The 13,698-nt window shown below is 37.2% G+C and overlaps 1 long non-coding RNA gene across 1 annotated transcript; it reads right to left on the bottom strand.

Moving 5' to 3' along the window:
- Positions 1-6,340: 6,340 nt before the first annotated feature.
- On the bottom strand, positions 6,341-7,480 carry LOC140685581 (uncharacterized). The gene is made up of 2 exons (XR_012058850.1): positions 7,405-7,480; positions 6,341-6,488 (listed from the first exon to the last, which is right to left on the bottom strand). It is a non-coding gene; the product is annotated as an uncharacterized lncRNA (long non-coding RNA).
- Positions 7,481-13,698: the final 6,218 nt, after the last annotated feature.

The raw sequence follows: 13,698 nt of genomic DNA, 5'->3' as shown, positions 1-13,698 counted from the left end.
GGTACCCCCATCCCTACTTCCTCCAACACATACTCATTCTCTTTCTCGCTCCATCCCTCCGTCGTTTTTTTCCCCTGGCATTCTTTCCTGCCGCATTATCCTACTTGTATCACAACACAAGATGACGCGCGATTTATTTTTCTTTGACACGCCCTTTATGTTGTTTATTGACTACATGCCTGTCTCTTCCCACCAGAATGTACATCTAATGAGGACAGAGGCAAGTTTCCTTACACCACATCATCAGTGCCCAGAGCAGCATCTAGCAAGTAGGAGGTACTCAATAAATAAGCACTGGGACAATGAGTATCTTACGCTGCACAGATCATTTCAGTTTGGAAGTTCTCTCCAAAAACGAACTTTTTTATCCTGTGACCTCTGACCTCCTGTGTTCTCTTGATATTTTTAACATATCACAGATGAAATATGTCTAGTGCCTTCAATAGTCCCTCTCTAAATGGTTTCAGCATCTTCAGTCATTTTCGTTAAATGCTGGTTGGATTTGCTAGGTGATAAACATTTCTGTCCTGATACCCTAATATCACTGCATTATTCAGAAATCTTCTCATGTATGTCCTTTAGAACCTGCAGTCTCTGATGCAGCCTCTCACGGTTGATAAAAGGCTAAAAGAAAATTAATGATTCCACATTTTATTTTCTCTCACTGCTTTTAAAAAATGATTTGTCCTCTGAGATACAAAACCTGATGGTAGAAGTTGAAAGAACAGAATGTTCTCGTAGCTTAAAAAATACTCTCCCAACCCCATGCTAACACTGTATGTAACCAGCAACCCGTGTGCCACTCTAGGAAGATAACAGGGGAAAGTCTGTTTTCTAAGACAAGAGCATTTTCTTTTATGTCTTCTGCTGTAATAATAGTTCCTATTACTTTGAGGATCATCTGGAATTTTGCCAGGAATAAAATGGTGCAAATTAACCAAACAATTAGGTATCCTTTCAAAAGATCAAAATAAACAAATAGAAATAATTTTATTTTATTGATGGATAGCAAGCATTACAGTAACTTTACAGCAATTTATATGGAGCTACTGTGACAAAGAGGTAGAATGCAAATATTTAAAAATACACTACATTTTAATTAAAGTGGCTACTGATGGGGAAAAACACCTACTAATTTTGAAAGATTACTTTCCTGACAATATCAGAAAATAACAGACTATCATACTTGAATTTCAGACTTTATTTTACCACCCTTCTCAAAACCTTATGAGTTTACTCATTCTGATTATGCCCAAATTTTCTCCATAAATGACACTGATACATTTGAACAAAATAAGATGATTCATAGACTGAAAAGAGCTGAGTCTTCTGTATAAAACTTTGTTTAGAAAAACATACAATAAATTAGTACCATGACTAATTGATCCGATTCCAAAAATACTCCATGTAGACTTTATTTTCCATAAATGATAAGACCTTCATTCTAGAAACAATTATACTCCAATCTTACAACTGTTATTACCAGAACATGTGCTCTTAACAATTCTCTCAAGCATTTTTTTCTTATGTGATATAAAATAAAGGGTATTAGTAACACATATTTAGGTTAAAGGATCTTTTGCATATTTTAAAATTAAGACTTAACACAGCATGCTCATGTAATAAATTATAATACATTCCATACTCCTCCCCCCACCAAGTTTCCACTTAAAACATGCTTGAGATTATAAGACAATTCAATAAAGTATGTTTTTTGAGGTTGCTTTCAAGTTCAAGTCAAGAAAAAGTACAAATAATGCAAGAAGACAGCAGTGATAAATTTAAAGAATAACTAGTAAGTACCTGCCATGAATAACGGGAAAAAATACAGAGATAAGACCATGCTAACACAGCCAGATTATGACAAATGCCGAAAAAGGAGGCACAAACAATGTCCTGAATGCCTTGAAAATGTGAATGAAAAATTTCTTTCTTAATGCTAGCTCTCATTCTGGTCTAAATTACAACATGGGCAAAAGAATATTAATATAAATGTTAATGAAAAAAATCAGATCAGAGTACTGTATTATTTTTAATTCATTTAATAAAACCAAAAAAAAAAAAACCCAAAACTCACACACACACTCTAATGAGCCAAACATTCATTTTATTTCTGGAAGGTTTTCCAAAATGTGTTCCTTCATTCCCTCTTGTTTCCTTCAGCAAACAGGAACTGTAATTCACTCTACAGACAAGTAGGCATTTCATCCCATCTTTTGTTCGTGTTCCATTAGCCAGTTTTCAACACCTGTGACTGCTCATTATTTGGGGAATAAGATTTCCTTAAACACAACACCAAATGCCTCACTAAAATCAATATACACGACCCCTGCTATGTGACCTTTATTCACTATGGCTGTGGTTCTATCAAGATTTAGAAACAAATAGGCACCCTATAATTTATATGGGATACCTATAAGTCATGCTTGTCTGTCTTTTAAGAGTTTACATGTATGTTTTTCTTAAAATTTATTATTTTACTTTTCTAAGGAGGATTAGTCGTATCTGAGTGAAACAATCAAACTGGATTCAGTGGCCTATGTTCCTAATCGCAAGTGAGTAACACCTTTTCTCTATAATGTTTTATATTTTTCAGGTTCTGTGACTTCTGAAAAGTCAATCATTCTTTATTTGATAATGTGTTCATTCCCTTAAACAAGTTCCATCCATTATGTTGTCAGTTTTCCATGATTAAAATACATTTTATAATTGAATTACTTTGGTGTAAATTAGTATGTTCTGTATACTCAATTATCTAGTTATTGGAAAATTTTTTATAATTGAATGTTAAATGTTTTGGCTAAATTGAAAAACCTGCCTGCAAAAGACACAAACACATGCTATTTTCAATATCCTGAATGATTTATAACGATGGAATCATTGAACTTACAACGTCAAGACAGGCTCACTAAACGGATTATCCTAAAACCACATACTTTGTGTTGAGCCATTGGCAAAAGGGGAGCCTGGAGTAGACTCAGGCTTTGGTTACCATGGTCATGCCAACCCTAGCTCCCCGAGCTGAGAAGATCAGGTAGGGTAATTCAATATTAAGTATCAAAATGATAAACAACCACCGATTGCAGCTTGATCAATTTTTGGTCTCAAATTGTTGCTAATTTCTACATATCTCTAATTTGCTTTTAAAGCACAAACTCTGAGCTCATCAGATCTGCTTACATCTCTTAATGTCAAGAGTGTCACAAGAATGAAATAACAGAAAGGCAAACTACTCACTGATCCATAAATACCTAGATTTTTAGAATGATTGAGCAGAAAGGATACCTATAGAATGTTCACATTAATTTTCTTATTTTGTAGAAGGGGAGACAGGTTCTACCCATGTCAGTTGACTTTCTCAGAGTAGCATAACCAGTTAGAAGCATTACTAGCACACAGTTCCTACTGATTTCCAGTCTGAGACTTTATCCATACTACCTCACAATTTCCTCATTCTTCAGTAAGAGGAGGCTGACTCCGTTGCAGAGTTTTCAGGACTCAAAATCCCTATGAAAATTTGCTATAGTATCTAGAGTTTTTTACAGAAATTCTAAAATTCCCAGGAGTACTGAGGTATGTAGACATGAAGTATATTGATGACTTGTCCAAAATTCATTGCTATGTTCTATATTTAAAATAAAATATTTTGCTCATTATATTCAATTTTATAAATTTACCTGGAGTAAATCAACAGAAGCAACTATTCTCCTTATCAAATCTCACTCCATCACGTATTTTCAACTCCTGTCTACATAATAATTATTGATAACTCCATGTCTCCAATCTAAATCTCCCTTCTGTACTCCAGACCTCACTATTTAATGGTCAACACTACTTAATGAAAATAAGCACCCCAAACTCAAAATGTCAAAAGTAAAACTCATTATGCTTCTCCTATGCCTACACCTCACAACAAAACCAGATAAATGAACTCAAGCGAGGCTTCTCTTCCTTATTCTCTGTTATCAAAGGATATAACCAGCATCCATCCATCTAGCAGCCCTAAGCCTCCACCCATTCAGCAACTCTTCCATCTATTTCACTTCCCACATGGAATGAGTCACCAAAGCTTGTCTGTTTCATGGCTTTTATATACCTCTCACGACCTCAATGTCTCTATCTGGACTCCTGTCCTTTGTCCATCTTCTTATCCCCAGATCAGCCATACCTTAGACTCCCACATTGTTCTCCTGGACTGCTATACGGTTGTTTTCTCTCCCAAATGTAAATTTAAAACCTGTATTTCTTCTCATAGTCCATATTCTTTACTACGGCACACAAGGACAGTCATGTTCTGACCCTGGGTTAACGCCACAACCTCCTTCTACTCACAATTCACTACTAAATGTTCCCCTGCATTTAACTTTGCAGATCTCAGAAAGTTACATGGCCTATTTCATGTTCAGACCTTTACAGAGTGTATTCCCTCTGCAGGGGCTAATTAACCTTTCTCTAGGACTTGCCAACTGAACTCACCCTTCTTAACTAAGCAAAGACACTCCTTCTTCAAACCCAGCTCAGTCACTGTCTCTTTCAGGAAGCCTTCTCTGACTGACTTAGACTCTGCTCATAACCATTACCACACAGAATTAAATATATCTCAATTAGTAAGTAGCACACAGCACTGTGATTCTTCCATTTTAAAGTTTTAAAATTTATTATAAAGTTTTAAAATTTATTATAAAGTTTTAAAGTTTATATAAAATTTTCTGGGGTCCTACAGTCTCCAATTCAGCAAAACAAGGGAGCTGGATTGAATGAAACTTCAAAACACCTTCTACATGTACATATTTTATATTTCTTTTAGCATATTAAGTACTGATTTTTAAGGAAGAGGATTTCATAAGCACTTATGAAGTATAAATTATTTAACATTCATTTCCTAATTTAATTTGATATTAGTTGGAAAAACCTTATGTTACAGTAACAGAACCTTAGAGAAAAAGGATAGGAAAAAGAGTATTTTTTATGTGTAACTGAACCACTCTGCTGTACACCAGAAACTAACACATTGTAAATCAACTATACTTTAACTTTAAAAAATTAATAAATAAGAAAAAATAATTAAAAATAAACTATTTTAAATAAAAAATAATAATTTTATTACCTCACAAAACAAATCAAACCACAAATCCCAAAACAAGAATCAACTCCTAGTACAACTGAATTCAGGGCTCAAAATATATCTTAAGCACTTGGTCTATTCTCCATTTTTGTCTCCGTATTCCTCAGAGTTTGTCTGTCTCTCATATAGTCCCTCTTAGAAGCAGTGGCTCTAAACAACTTAAGTTTTTCATTATCATTCATATAATAATTCCAGGAGAAATGAGTTTTCTTTCCCAATAATTGTAGCAGAAGTCCTATTACTGGATCTTACTAGACCTACTTGGGCTACATGAATAATTTTCTATGACCTCAGATCTTCAAAAGCAGGATTAATCAGTTCCAAGTATCCAACCCTAAACTAAGAGTAATGGACTCAGGACCACCCATACCTCACGTCTAAGATCAAGGTAGGGTTTGCTGCCAAAAGGTAATCTCATATTAGAAGAAGATTTTGCTGGCCAGATACGCCCCCCCAAAAATAGTACATAACCCTCAAATTCGAACGCTTTGTGAGGCTGGTCTTATTACCTCCTCGTATTTTCTTAGCAGACTAGGGGTCAGCTAACTCTTTCTGTAAAAAGTCCAGAGAGTCAATATCTTATGCTTCTGTAAGTTGTGTATGGTCTCTGTCACATATTCTACTTTTTTTTAATAACCTCTCAAAAATGTGAAAAATCTCCTTAGCTTGAAGATGTACAAAAACCAGCTGTGGGCTGGATTTGATTCGTGTGTCATAGTTTTCTGATCCCTACACTAAACAGTGGGCAAGCTGAAGGCAGAAGTCATGTTTTTTGGGTGTTAGTATTCCCAGAGCTAACACACAGTGAGTGTTCCATAAATAAATGCAGACTTGGATCAATTAAGCTGAGAATTAGAATGAGGAAATGAATTTCAAACTCACTTCATACATAGCGCTAGAATAACCAGAGGTGGAAGCTCTTTCTCAAAAACTTGGTTAATTTCACATGAGCTCAGCCTTTTGGGGAAAACAGTATTGGGAGGGGAACAGGGAGGAGAAGGAAGAGAGAGAGAAAGGAGCTGTGATGTTAACGAATAATTCTTCTGCAGTTATTATAGATCACATGGAGAATGCAGTGGACCTTTCTGTTGATACTGTAGAGGGGAAAAATCAAAGGATCTGGAAACAAACATACTCTTAAAGCATCACCGAGACAATAACCATCACTGCCTAAAGGGCAAGTTCATTGAGAGAAATTACTGAGAGACCAGTGGGAATGATGTTAGTTGTATTTTTAAACACAGATCCGATCTAACTTATACCTCCAAGCTCCTAGACGCGAAAGTCCTCAGTTCCCTATGGCCACCCTTGCTAAGATGTACAGCTGTAGTAACAATCAAGGAAAATGCAGCTTCTGTGACAGCTGAAACAAAATAGTATAAGAAGAGAAATCACTACTTTGTATCAGGGAGTTTTCTTTTAATTTATGCTATATAGTGTTTTCTTATTAATCTTTCTTTAAAAAACACATGTCACAATTGATATGTCATTCAACCACCTCTATCATTCCATGTCATTTTTTCTAGCACTGTGGTTCCAACAGTCCTTCAACCTCATGTAAACGCCCAGTCTTGTGACCCAAACATCTTTTTCATATGTCATCCCCTTTCCTCTTCACATAGTTTAAAATACACAATCAAAGGAGGGTTGACATCCAGTCTTAGTTCCTTCCCTCTCATTATGGCTGAATAGTGGCCCCTAAAATAATAGGTCTATGTCCCAATTCCAAGAACCTGTGAATGCTACCTTATTTAGGGAAAAAAATGGTCTTTGCAAATGTAATTATGTTAAAGATCTTGAGATGGGGAGATCATACTAGAGTATGCAGGTGGATCCTAAATCCAATGACAAGTGTCCTGAGAAAATATACATAGAAGACACACAAAGAAAGTGATGTGGAGACAGAAACAGCAATTTGAGTGATGTGGCCACAAGCTGGAGAGGAGGAGGAAATATGACCATGGGGTAGAGATTGGAGTGATGCAGCCACAAGCTGAGAAATGCCCACAGCAACCGGAAGCTGGAAGAGGCAAGAACGGATTCTCCCCCAGAGCCGTTGTAGAGAGTTCATCAGCTGTGCTGACATCTTGATTTCAGACTTCCAATCTCTAGATCTATTGGAAAGTAAATTTATGTTGTTTTAAGCCACCCAGTCTGTGGTGATTTGTTACAGCACCACAGGAAATTTCTTAGGACATCCTGGGTCACTGCAAATCTTCACTTCCTCTGGACATTATCCCATGCACTGAACATGGCTAGAGGACACTCACAACTCTTACCAGTTTAAATCCACAACTGCAAACTTCCCTGGTCTGTCTGTGCTCCTTCTTGCTCTTCTTAAGAATGATTTCTTATCCTCACTCTGGGCTGACATTGTTACTTTATCTTTCACTGAAAATAAATAGAAGCAATCAAAGAAATTTTATAGACTCTCACCATTCAGTGGGTACCCATTTATCCTGCATATGCAGATCCGGCATTCGTATTTCTCTCTAAACAACCAAAGACAATCCCACTCCATGAGCAGATCCACTCCTTCTTGCCTATCAAAGGTCAAGTCTCCAAAGATTTTCCCATCTCTTCTACATCATTTTCTCTCCACTGAATTACCTTCAGCATACAAACTATTCCTCTTCAGACTACCTCCTGTCATATCTCTCTACTCCTTTACGGAGCAAAACTCCACCAAGTTATTTGACCTGATTCCCTCCAATTCCAATCCTTTCTATCAAGCTTTTGCCCCCACTACTCCATCAACAGCCTCTTAGCAAGGTGAGTCATTACCTGGATGTTGCTAAATGTAATGATCAATTTCTGTTTCTCCCATTACTTGACTGGTCAGTAGCATTCAACATGTCATCATGTCTTCCTTCTTGTTCTACTCTCTTTACTTTGGTTTCAGAACTCCATACTGTCTTATTTTCATTCCTACCTCACTGACTGAACATTTTCCCATTTCTTTACTAGTTTCTCCTCTTTTCCCTACCTCTTAATGTTGATGTATCCCAGGGATGTTCTTTGTCCTCTTTTCTACCTACACCAAAGTTTTTTCTTGTGATATCACTATCTCATGAATTTAAATATGATCTATTAGCAGATAACTCCTAACTTTATGTCCCCAGTCAAGGCTCTTCTCCCAAACACCAGACCTCTATAGCCAATTGTTTCTTTCACTTATCCGTTAATTTGCATTTGGAAGATAGACTTTTCAAACTTGGCACATCCAAAACAGAACCTCTGAGCTCCCTGCCACAAAATCCTCTTTCCATGGCCTATCCACTCAAGGATAAACGTTCAGCATGGTATCAGGGACATCTATATTTTTCTTACACCCCATACTCCAATCATCAGGAAAGCTTGCTGGTTCCATTTTCAAAATATACTGAGAATAGGACAATTACTTCCCACCTTCACTGTAAACACTGGTCCAACCCACCATCATCGCTCATCTGATCTCCTAACCATCTCCCTATTTTCAACGTTTTTATCTTGTAATCTAGTCTCTCTCTTTTTTTAACACCTTTATTTTTGTAAGCTATTCTTAACAGAGTTTCAGAATTGTCTTTTTATGACCATATCTCAGGTTGTATCACTTTTCAAATAAAATATTCCCAGTGGTCTCCCTACTACATTCAGAAAGGAAAGTAAAAACCTCAGAATAGCATAGATCCCATTTACATCTCTCACCTTATCTTCTATGTTCTCCCCCATCCACTTCTCAACAGCTACACTGGCACCTTGCTGTTTCTACAAAACGTCTGATTCCCTCTCCACCCTACCCCATTAAAGCATTTACAGTGGCTTTTCCCTCAGATTGGAATATCCATTCCCCAGATATCTGCAAGTGTAATTCCTTTAGCTCTTTTGAATCTCTGCTCAAATCTTCTCAATGAGACCTTCACTGACCACCCTATTTGACAATCACCCTGTCCCCAACTACCACACTTCCTAATTGCCTTCCCTGCTGGATTCTTCATGGCCTTGATCACTTTCTGCCATAGTCTACAATTTCCTTAGCCCTTTGATTCACTGTTTAATTTCTGCTCCTTCACACTAGAATGATTTCCACAAGGCAGAGATTCTTGTCTATTTTTTCCACTGATAAATCTCAAATTCTTAGGATAGTACCTGACACATTACAGGCAGTCATCAAAACTCAGTCGAATAAATAATGTACTCTAGTAACCTTGAATTCTAATTCCCACTTTGTCACACACAAGCAATAGGTCTTGGAGTAATCTCATTTAATTCCAAAACCTCTCATTCAGATGATTTGAATGCCAGTAAATTGAACATTCAGGGGAAAAAATGTGATCATAAAGGCCCCATATAAATGCCAATATTTTATAATTTCAAAGTCTTATAAATTACTAATTTTTGATAACAAAGAAAAGGAATTAACATTCACCAGACACTAACATTATACTAGATATTTCAATCCATCATCTCACTAACTGAAAATTCCATGAAGTATTCTCTTTTCATTTTACAAGTGAAGGATGAATAGGAAGCTTAAGTCATCCTATAAGCAGAAGAACTAAAATTCCAGCACACATGGCTCTAACTACAAAGTAATGCAAGATACACAATCGTTAATCACTGGCTCATTTAGTTAAAAAAATGTTACTGCTTTGTTTACTGTCATGGGCCTTTCTGGTATTTCCTGCCTAGAACTCTTCCTTTCAATTGGTAACTCATAGCTCTCCATCATCCACGTGGCTCTAGAAAGAACTGGTATCTTTTCAAAGACGTCATGATCTGGCTGCAATCAGTTTTGGAAGTTCACAGCTTATCCAACTCATCCAGTCGTTCCCCTTCCTTTGAAATCCCATGGAATCGTCGCATCACAAGCTGCGATTGAACTCACAGTTACATTGGTTTCCAACTATATGGAGGGAACCAGTGTGAAAAGAAAGAGAATGAATCTCTTATGCAGAAAGATGCAAAGAAGATAGATGGAGAGAGAGGGAGGAAGAAGGGAAGAAGGGAGAGGGAGGAAGGGAGACATGGAGAGAGAGATAGGTAGGAGATGGGGGGAGATGGTAGAAGAGCTTATTGGGGCAGGGAAGGTGCTGACACCTAGTTCTTGGAGTACTGACCATTCTAGTTTCAGATATTCCCAAAGTGGGACTGCAATCTTGTCACTCAGAGATTATTCAACTTTTTCTTGGATTCATAAAATAATTAATTCTCCTCTAAGATTGTTTTTACTTATTATATGGGCAAAAACTGTATTCATTTTTATTTGAAAACTCTGCATTTATTAAACACAGAATTATAACCTAACAGGGCACCATCATTACCTAAGATACTTTGAATTCCAAACACTATTGCTGTAAGGTATAATAAAGTTCAAGTGGCCCTGTCTTAGAAAGTGAAGCTGAGTTAATTAGACAAACCTTAGAGCAAATACATGAAATAAAATGTTCCATCCTTAGGAAATATGTTTAAATATAAGAGTGAAAATCTGAAATAAAAATCAGTCGTACCTATAAGTCCAAGAGCCCTGTTTTCTCCATATGCTTTAAGCCAAGGTTTACAATTTCAGGGCAAATGATGAAAATGAGTGTCCTGAGCTGGACGTGAAAAAAATTAATTCATAGAAATTATATTGGTAACTGCAGAAAATGGAGGAGTTTTCCCTTACTTTCAAGAGCCAGGTCCTGCTCCACTCCAGCCATGTATCATTTCTGTATACTTTCTACAGAAATCCAGAAATTTAAGATTTTATGTGAAACATCTTTATTTATAAATACTCATTCAAGGTTTTATAACACAGTGCAGGCCAAACAGAACACGTCTGCAAGCCAAATTCAGGCCCCGTCAGCTGCTTTAAACTCTCATTAGTTATCTGAGCCCAGTAACGACAAGGCGAGATATGAGCAAAGACTCAGGCACGTGAGTAGTGGCCTCCCAGCAAAGCCACTGAGATAGTTGTATTTTCTTTCATCTTTGATAGGACTGACTTAAAAATATCCAATTTAGTCTATGTGACATTTAAGTTGTGGGGTCATGAGTTACTCCCACATAATCCCATGGGTAAGAAAAACGTAGTGGTGTTTTAAATTTGTTTACTATATAACTGATGTGAATTTGCCAAACAGAAGCACATCCAACTGGATAGATGAAAAATAAATCATCCCAATCTAATGAAGCCGACTCTTCAGACAGTTCATCCTTGGGGTATGGATGCTGTCTTAGAGATTACCTCTTCTTCCCCAAGTCTTTGCTAAGAGGTATCTGAGTATACGGTGGAGGGAGCTTAGGTGAGGAGCAGTCGGTTCCCTCCTGATACCGTCACTAGCTCCCTGGTCCCCTGCAGTGGTGCCATTTGCCAATGTGGTTAACTGGACACCCCGAAGGCGTTCATTCTAGCTGGTGATAGTGTGACGTGTCTTTTGTCTCAAGCAGTGCTCAAAGGGAAGCTAGGTCATCTCTTTGCAAACAAGAGATTATTCTTTCCTTAGCTCTTTCTAACCATGGATCCCTGATGTCTAGTGACGACTCCCATGTCGTCCCTCACCCATGTGGGCCACAGGGCATCTCTTAACTTCAGGGTTTTTCCACTCAGCTACACTGACCCCTCAGCCCTCTGGTATGTTCATCAGCCAGCACACTAGGCTTCCTTCTGAGTCTCCCATCTGGATGTCTTTATCAACCCAGGAGCCAAGGTGGACTTTTTGGTGCAATGCCTCCTCTCTTGCTCCTGCTACCTTCCCAGAAGGAATTGCCCCTTCTACCCCGAGGCAGCTACCCTACAGACAATGCAGGGACTTCTCCTCTTAAAGTCCCAAAAGGAAAAGAGATCAAAGTCCCTCTGGTCTATACTGTCCCCTCTACTTCATCAGATATCATAAAAGCCCCTAAACTCCAACAAGACAGAAGTCTTTACAGGGATTAAACAAGCCCTCTTCCTCACTTCCTCACTCTCTCGCGGCACCAAGTTGAACTGGGACAAAAAGGTCTCAGCTGTTACTTCCTCTTTCTTTATTAGTATGAAAATTCTATGATTAAGAAATCCTGGCTTTTGATTATCTTATAGAAAGAAATGAAGATAACTAGGAAATACTGTCCCGCTGGGTAAAAGCAGCCCCCAAACCTACTGCCTTACTAAGGACTTGAAAATGGTACTTGGGGTGTCAGAGCTAAATATTGCTTTTCTCCTTTTCTCTTTGCATTCATGCTGTAACATTCCTCACACTTTTGCAGGTAGGTGGATGCATCAGGTGATGGATGCAGGATTCTGAACACAGAGGAAATCATGTAGAAGAAAATAAGTAAAAAGCACAGTAAGAAATAACTCATTGCACTTAGATGGATAGTAAATTATGGCAGGAATCTCAAGCTTGTTTCATTTGGGTGTCTTACTACACAAAACTGAGGGGTGACACAGAACCCTGTTTCTGTATTCCAGTCCTAAGCTTGAGACTTGAGCAACATTCCAGCACTTTTAAGAGCTGGAGGAAAAATCTTCTTCACTACAATCAGCTTTAGCATCCGTCTATTGCTTTTCTTGTGGAGCCCTGCAAACTCCTCTGATGTTTATTGAACAGTAACCAACAAATTACTATTGATAGAAGTTTTTATCTTCCCCTATTTTCTTCCTCAACCCTGCACCATTTTCTTCTTACTCTTCAAATTTTTCTGTTAATCTAAAATTTTTTAATCACTGTTGTATCAAAGAGGTTTTTTCCCATGGCAACATATCAGTGCTATTCTCTCATTCATTAAATCATATTTATTTTAGTAGCATTATTAGAATTTTAAAGCAGAATTACTGATAAAAGCCATTTTTCATTTTAATATATCATTTTCTTTTTTGAACTTTGAAAGTTTACTTTTGATTGATTTTAATGACAAAGTCATCTTTCTTCCATGTTAAATTGAGTCTCGAGTATTCTATTTTTTCTTAGGTGATGCACCAGAATTAACCTGAACATATCTTTGAAGTTTTAGTATAAGTATTATTTCTCAAAATCGGTTGCAAATTATGATCTTTGTTTTACAGCAAACCTGCTACATTTATGGACATGTATAATTTAAAACAAATAGTCTTTTCTAAAGCTTCCTTTTGAAAGGTAATTAATCTCATTCAACTAGGAATAAGTATTAAGCTAACAAACTAAACTTTAAATTTAATTATGAGTTTCACAATGTCTAAGTAACCTTGAAGAATACACGATAACCCTGGGCCATGTTTTTTAAACAGCTGACAGAAAATAGATTCATTCTCGCCTACTGAATTATATTTTAGGTTGTATGAAAGGAATTAGGTGAATTATTCTCATTTGTATTATTTTAGGAATATGTTTATATGCATTCTCAGAAGGAAGGAAACTCTGGTGTTGATTTTCAAACGCTATTGCTTTTTTAAGCATAAATGTTTATAAATCCATGGAGTCACTGATTGACATAGCTCCACAAAGACCCAACACATTCCATGCCCAACACATACTAACTTCTTCTGGAGGACTAGAGTTCAGGAACACTTGCCCTGGGAGGAGGATACATTCCCATCCCATTGGTGCTGGACTGGTCCACGTGATGTTCACTGGCCAATGGAATAGGGGCGA

The sequence above is a fragment of the Vicugna pacos genome, chromosome 14 (assembly GCF_048564905.1).
Source record: "Vicugna pacos chromosome 14, VicPac4, whole genome shotgun sequence".
NCBI lineage: Eukaryota > Metazoa > Chordata > Mammalia > Artiodactyla > Camelidae > Vicugna > Vicugna pacos.
The sequence above is the reverse complement of the archived record's forward strand: the minus strand, read 5'-3'. Positions and strand labels throughout refer to the sequence as shown.